Source organism: Mus pahari, chromosome 11 (assembly GCF_900095145.1).
Source record: "Mus pahari chromosome 11, PAHARI_EIJ_v1.1, whole genome shotgun sequence".
Lineage (NCBI taxonomy): Eukaryota > Metazoa > Chordata > Mammalia > Rodentia > Muridae > Mus > Mus pahari.
In genome coordinates this window covers 7,507,143-7,515,051 of record NC_034600.1, presented here as the reverse complement: position 1 = coordinate 7,515,051, position 7,909 = coordinate 7,507,143, and the positions used below count along the sequence as shown (strand labels likewise).

Sequence of the window (7,909 nt, the reverse complement as noted above, 5' to 3'; positions counted from 1 at the left end):
AAAGAAGGGCAGTCAAGCAGTGCAGGGGTGTGTCTTGTTATCCATGGGAGCCTGTTAAGAAAGCCAGTCTAACTGGAATACAAGGCCAAATTGGTAGGGTGTGGTGAAATGATGCAGGGCCTTAAAAACAGAGTAGAAAAGATGAATGAGACTTAAAGACCACACAGAGTTGGATTTACATTTTAAGGTTAAGTGTGACTTTAGATGGTTTTGTTTGATACTGCTACTTGGACCTGAAGAGTCTAAAAGATGACTTTTGGGACCCTTGATCATCTAGGTAAGAGATGGTAAAATGACAGAGAAGTTTAAAAGTGGAGGGAAAAAAAAGACATTTCAAAGGAATTAATCACTTGAGTGGTGTTTAGATTTGACAGACAGAGCAAAGACTTTATTCAAAGTTGAGTTTAAGGATATTAGCCTGGGTGATCAAGCGAAAGGAGTTGATGTCTTAAATTCCATTCTCACAGAGTTTGAGCTGATTGCTTATGAGAACCTCCTCCTGGTTTGGAGTCTTTTCCCTATGGTGCAGATTTCACAGCTCTAGTTTTAAAGGTGTGTCTTATTTTCCTTAAGGAAAAAATAACATTTGGAAGAGAGTTGCTTGGTTCCTGCACCTGCCTTCTGAGGGTTGTTGACTTTGCCACTTAGTTATCTCCTTGTTAAATATAGAGAGATCCCTGGGGCCCATTAGTCTCCACAGCTGGGAATGAATTTAATCTTTGGGAGAAAACAAAACTGCTTACCTGGAATATTTGTTCTCTGACTAATCATGTGGTAGCGTTGATCCATCCGCATACTGCCTGAGTTCCCAAAGGTCTTGGCTTTGGGAGAGGAACACTGGAAACGGTTTAATTTACACATGTGATTACAGCAGCCACCTGGAGGATCTGGTAACACTAGGAGAGTAACTGACTTTGAAATGTCCAAAGCACAGAAGTCTGTTTGTCTTTTATTCTGTTGAAAAAAAAAAAAAAAAGAGCTCTTAGCATATCTAAGGGACATTCTATTCCATCACTACATCTCCTTCATCCGGAGAGAGGACAATATAATTTTGTAATATACATATATCACAGAAGGTGTGTGCCAAAAGTCTATGAGAGCAAACATTTGTTGTGGTAAAAGTTATGATTGAATCCTTCCAAGAGCCCTGGAAGGAAGATAGTAGCATCATTTCCATTTACAGACAAAGCTGCCAAAAAAAAAAAAAAAAAAAAAAAAAAAAAAAAAAAAAAAAAAAAAAAAAAAAAAAAGAAGAAGAAGAAGAAAAAGAGAAAAGAAAAAACAAAAAAGAAAAAGGCAGATAGATGCACCATGAGAGAAAGTGAGCTGGATGACTGGCCATCTAATTTTCAACCCTGACTTTTCCCTCACTCTCTTGTATAGAACTTGAGCCAGAAGTCAAATATGGAGAAGCAGCCAAGCTCAGAGAAGCAGCCAATTTGTTTACATGCTTTATTTTTAAATTATGTGACATTACTTTTTATAGATTGTTTGAACTTGTCTATTACAACAAACAATTCAAGACTTGTATGTTACTCTCCTTGCCTATAACTTTTGTGATATAATTATGCTACAAACCTCACAGTTTTGCTATTTATCCAGCAAGTTCATCCAAGAAGTTTTACTTCTTGCAAGGTCCTGCTTGTCTTGGAAAAAAAAAAAAATAGGTGTTCCACAACCCCCTCACTATATTAAGCTGACTGGAACTACAGCTTGTACTTGTTTTTTGGCTTAAAACCAAGGCTGTTGTGCAAGAGAAGGGCCAAGTGGATAGGTTTCAACTTTATCTTGTGTCAGCTGTTTTAACAAGGGCAGCGTTTTGAGGAAATTATAGCCACATTATTGCCGGAAATGCAGGTTTTGGAATGCAGGTGCTCTGTTTGGGTTTATCCCCAACTAAGTTCTGTCTTTAGGACATCTGTTGATCTAAAGAACAGTTCTTTGAAAGATGGCTGCTTCTCCAAGCTTGACTTCTGTGCTTGTGAGAAATTATCAGCCTTGCTTCTTTTAAGAATTTGGTACCAAAAAAGACGCTGTCTACCCTTTCTCTGCTGTGTGACATCATCACATTCCATTGTCAGAAGGACTCTTAATTCTTTCTAATTTGTTCCTACCTTCTTGCCACTGACTCCTTAAACACACTCTCAGAAAAGCCACTATACTGTTAACTCCCCAAAGAAAGTCAAGTTTCTCTTTATGGCTAATTCCTGGTTGTGTCTAAATAGCATAAAAAGCAAGCTATAGCTAGGGTAATCCAAGTCTGTAGGCAGACATCTTCCTGTTTATTTTGGCGAACACATAGCCAGTAAAACTGATAATGTGTACATGAGGAGGAAGACATCAAAGTGGATTATGCATATGTAGGTCACAGTGAAAAAACAGAAACCCTTATCAGTAACTTAATTCCTTACCTAATTTCAATCCAAGTTATAATTGAGGCAAATCTATGCAGAAGCTGTCATAAATGGAGGTAGAGATTACTTCCTGCCATTTACCAGGTAAGATCCCTCCATAAATAATAAGAGATAATGACAAGAAACTTTGGATCCTAAGCATAAATGATCAAAGATTCCTTAGTTGTTCAAGTCATTCCAAGAGACTCTTTGCTCATCAAATGAAATTAATACATGTGAACAATTTTTCCACCTCAGTTCCAAGGAACTTCCAAAAAAAAAAACAATTATGATTTTTCATAAGAGAAGCCAGTTGGTGACCTTGAAGCTAGCTGCCTCCTGCCTCAAACCTATCACACAGAAAAGTTAAAAGGAAGATAAAAAACAAGGTCCAGGAGATGGGAGCAAACCAAGCTACAATCCTAACTATTCTCCCTGAACATCTGCCATTGCTTTAGGGACGCAGACTCTTCAAACCGATCTCTGTAATTGTGCACTGCTGTTTCCAGTTCATTTAACCACTTTGCAAGCTGTTTCCTGCTCATCCACAGTTGACTTCATGATTCTCTTGTGAAGGCTCCAGTTTACATCTTACTCCATTACCATCTATGGCTGAAGTGCCTAAATCTAGATGGCCTCTACTCTCCAACTGAAGGACTACACAGGTTGGGTCCCTAAAGTAACCAGGGTACATGAAATGAGGTGTCAACCTCACACTGATCAGGGAAGTGGCAATCAATATACTCATCAGAGCTGGCACACAGAGATACAGGCTTGGAGAATATTTCTATCAGTAAACTCCTGATCACAGCCTTTAGCAAGTATTCATGTGGAAAAGTCATACATATCATCAAAATTCTCCACAATGTTTTGAAAAAAAAAATTCTATTCTCTACTACTTGGTATTCTGATCTTGTTGACATGGGACCCACAAATAGTTCTTAAAAGCTTTGTAAATGTTTCTAAAGGAACAATTTATCTTAAATAAATAGGTCTTTGAGCAGTTATCATTTACTCACCTAGCTAAAAATGAAGTCTCTGCTAAGGGTTTTGGAGGGCCCTGGGTTTTATTATTTTTCATTATTGAATTACCTGCAGTCAGTATAAAGTTTATGAACACCAACATCTTCATTTTTATGTGGATTTTGAGTTAGAACAGACTTTGTAACTCATCGTGTTTCTGAGTCCTGGGCTTTGTGAGCTATGTAAGTAATAGCAGCGCCTGTTTGGACTACTATCCGTAACCTCTTCAAAACTTAAACTCTTTTCTAGTATCCTGTTTAGGTCTGGAAAGACAGTGATGACGTTTGTCTCTATTCTGGGTTTTCTGTACACAGGTTGGTTTTGGTGTACTATATCTGAGTATATTGTGACATCTATCTAGGACCTCTCCTTTCTTTCCAAAACACGTTAGGTTCTGCTTCAGCTTACCAACCTAACATGCTAGATCTTCATGTAACCTATTAGGTACAGTGAAAATTATTACTCCACTGTTCCAAAATTCTGACCATCTGGCCTGGTTCTGCCCCATTCCTCTTCTGCCATCGACCTTCTAACACTGACTGAGCTTGAGGCATTGTGGCATGAGGTGTTCTGTGTAAAAATGTCTGGATTGGAAGCTGGCTAGAAATCTTCTAGTTGGATGAGCTTAGGCCCAAGGCCTAACTATCTTTTAGTTTTGTTGTCTACCTTCTTTTTTTTTTTTTTTTTTGTTTTTTGTTTTTTTTGTTTTTTTTGTTTTTTGCTTTTTGTTTTTTGAGATAGGGTTTCTCTGTATAGCCCTGGCTGTCCTGGAACTCACTTTGTAGACCAGGCTGGCCTCGAACTCAGAAATCCGCCTGGCTCTGCCTCCTGAGTGCTGGGATTAAAGGCATGCGCCACCACGTCCGGCATGTCTACCTTCTTTATCTTCTATAACTTATTTTAAAAAATGGAAACAAGAAACATGGTACTTTAGGGATACAAGATAACACATATATAAAATATAAATAATGTGCTCAATAAACATAGGCTGCTCTGATGTAATTGTTCTGGCTTGTTCAAAACTGTCCAACCATTGCCTATGGAATGGTTGTGTGTCATCTGCTCTATGGATTGGTCTACAGCATTTGTTGGGCATCAGTTCCCAGCTGCCTAATTTTTTCTCAACTCCCATCAACTGCATTTCATTATTTTCTACAAATCTGTTACCCAACTCTATTCATTTATGATAATGTATTATTTTTAGTATTTTATTATTTTAGTATTTTTTGCTGAGTGAATTATCTAAGTCACTTCAATGTAGTAGACTGTGATGTTCAGGCCCTCAGTCACCTTTTGCCTTATAGTTTAAGCCTTGTCTGAGTTTTTGTTTGCATTTGGTTGATTAAGTCTAGCACAGGTTAAGAAGGGTATGAGGCCATTGGGAGACTGAGAAGATAACCTTGGGGTGTCTGCCTTTTCTTTTATTTTTCTCTGCTCAGGATCATCCTTACCTGAGCAGCAAGCAGAAGGCAGCTGCTCTCATACACTTGGGTGGCTTATCTGCTCATCTTTATACATTTTCTGTGTTTTGTTATGTTATTTTACCAAAATGAAAACAAGTCTCTTCAGGAAGCTGCTGATCTGTGGTAGAAGGATCAGCACCAGACTGTGCTGTTGATATTGGTGAAGGTGGACAGGATGAGAAAGAGAATTGCTTTTTATCTGGAAAATATTTAATTAATACCTGTTTTATGACAGATACTTGTATAGATGCTTATGAGGGCATTGTTAAATAAAGCAAAGCTTAAAAATAGTTACCTTAATATATTTTACTACGTGTGTGTGTGTGTGTGTGTGTGTGTGTGTGTGTGTGTGTGTTACAATGGTATGTTCATGGAGGTCAGAAGATAACTATTGAGAGTCAGTTCTCTCCTTCTACCTGTGAATCCCAGGGATTGAAGTCAGATTTTCAGCCTTAGAAGTAAACATCTCTTCTCAGTGAGCTATCTTTCTAGCTCATTAGTTGTTTTGCTTACTTGTTTTTTGATAAACAACAACAACAAAGACAATTTTGGCTAAAATTTGGAAGGTTGAAACATTTAAAGATTCAGTAGAAGTTAAACAAGCCACAGATTAAATGTAACCTTAGCTTTTGCTTTTATTTTCAAAAGGCAAAGTATTTTGTTTACAGGCATGATAATATTTTTTCTTATAATAGAGAATATGTTAGAAAATAATGATGAGGCAAGGGTGTTCTAAGAGAAATAATGTCTGATAAAATTTAAAAATGGTGGTTAATAGTGACCAGTCATCCACTGAAAAGGATGGGCAATGGATTGTTAAGTTTTCATCTATTCTTCCATGTAGGAGCTGGACTGATGCCTCTCTCTAAAAAGAGTAAGGACAGCAGTGGGAATAATAGGAAGGAAAGAAGGTAAGAGATGGAAAGGGTTGGAGAGTGTGTCTACACACTCAGTTGTTTATGTGGGCTGGTGGGTAGAGGGAGTGTTTGAGAACATTCTGGACAAAAAATCAAGAGGGTATGGAAAAGAGTACTGTTTTCACTGTTTTTGAAAATGCAAAATGATGGGGACTTGAAAGATATCTCAGCAGATAAAAGACTTGTCATAGAATCACAAGGATCAGAGTTTGGATCTCTAGAACTTCTATAAAAGTTGGTCAGCTATAGTGGCCTCACTATAATCCCAGTATCAGAAAGACAATTGACCAAGTGGACCATCGGAATTGCTAAGTTCCAGTTTCAGCAGGAGACTGCTTTAGGAAATAAAGTAGAATGAGATCAGGGAAGATAGTTGATATTAACCTCTTCCTTCCATATACATATGTACATACAAGCACATACTCCAGCATACATGTTTATCCCACTGTGATGGTTTGTATATGCTTGGCCCAGGGAGTAGCATTATTAGGAGGTGTGGCCTTGTTGGAGTAGGTGTGTCGCTGTGGGTGTGGGCTTTAAGACCCTCATCCTAGCTGTCTGGAAGTCAGTATTCTGCTAGTAGCCTTCCAATGAAGATGTAAAACTCTCAGTTCCTCCTGTACCATGCCTGCCTGGGTGCTGCCATGTTCCCACCTTGATGACAATGGACTGAACCTCTGAACCTATAAGCCATCTCCAATTAAATGTTGTCCTTATAAGAATTGCCTTGGTCATGGTGTCTGTTCAGAGCAGTAAGACCTTGAGTAAGACAGAAGTTGGTACCAGGGACTGGGGTATTGCTGTGATAGGCCTAATCACATTTTTGTTTAGAAAAATGTGGATTTGGAAAGCCATGGAATGTTTTAAGTGGGACTTAATGAGATATTCTAGTAGGAATATGGATGACTTCATTGCTGTGCGTGATTTGAAGTATGCAGGCCTGGCCCAAGAGGTTTCAGTGGAGAAGAACTTCAGTATGTGGCCTGAAGACTGTTTTTGTGTTATTTTTGGTGAAAATGTGGCTACTTTTTGCCCTTGTTTGAAGAGTTTGCCTGAGGTTAGTTGCATTGACAAAGGAAGAAACACTCTTCATAAATTTTGTTCTCTGGTTAAGTCTCATGAAGAGCATATTAAACATGCATATCAAGCTGAGAAAGGAAAAATATAAAATATATGGTTTGAGTATTAAAGGGGTACCAGGAAGTGAAATGAAGCTGAATCCAGAGTTCAAGGAGATAAATTAAGAGAGTGGTAATCTTGGGGCAAGATCCTACCCAGCTAAATTAAGATCCAGGTATGGTGGAACAGACCTTTTCTTTTTTTTTTTAATTTATTTTTTAATTATGATTATTTTCTTTCTTTTTTTTTTTTTTCTTTGAGTGGCAGCACTGAGATTTATTGGAGCATCTTAATACAAATGCTGGGGCTTGCCCATGGTGCTCTTGATGTACAAAGCCCGGACATTTTGCCAGTTTTTCTTGAGCAAGGACACCAAGAAATTGACAGCCAGATGGATGTTGTAGATCAGCTCATCATCTGTCATCTTCACGTGGCTGACAGCGACGGCCAGACACAGCACCTTCTTCATCTGGAACTTGATGGTAGATTTCACCTCATCCACTTTGGCCACCATGTTTTCATTGTGTGTCAACAGGGAGGGAAACTTGCCAGCCTTGTTGAGGCCTGGGCACAGGATACTTGGGATCTGCTTGATCAGAGACTCAGAGGCCAAAAAGGCATCGTACTTCTTGGCCAGCTTCTTGACCAACTTCTTGTTCTTGTTCAGCTTCTTGAGCGCCTTGATATCCATGTGGGGGATGTCCACGGCCTTGGGTTCATGGCAGTGCTGCTGGTCCCCCAGGACACACACCAAGAACTTGGGGCCTGACGGTGCCCAAGAAACATTTGTCTTTCTGAGGGTCGTAGTTCTTCAGGCTGATCTGCAGCTCCACCGTTTCCAGAAATTTGTGGTACTTGCTCTGGTTCCCATGCAGGACTTCCCTCACCGCCTCGTACAGGGTGTCGCGGGAGACTTTGCTGCTCATGGCTGCGACTGCAATTTTATGAGGTCCCATTTGTCAATTCTTGATTTTACAGCACAAGCCATTGGTGT

At 39.1% G+C, this 7,909-nt stretch overlaps 1 pseudogene; it reads right to left on the bottom strand.

Annotated features, from left to right (window-relative positions):
- Nucleotides 1-7,204: 7,204 nt before the first annotated feature.
- On the bottom strand, nt 7,205-7,841 carry LOC110329187 (annotated as a pseudogene).
- Nucleotides 7,842-7,909: the final 68 nt, after the last annotated feature.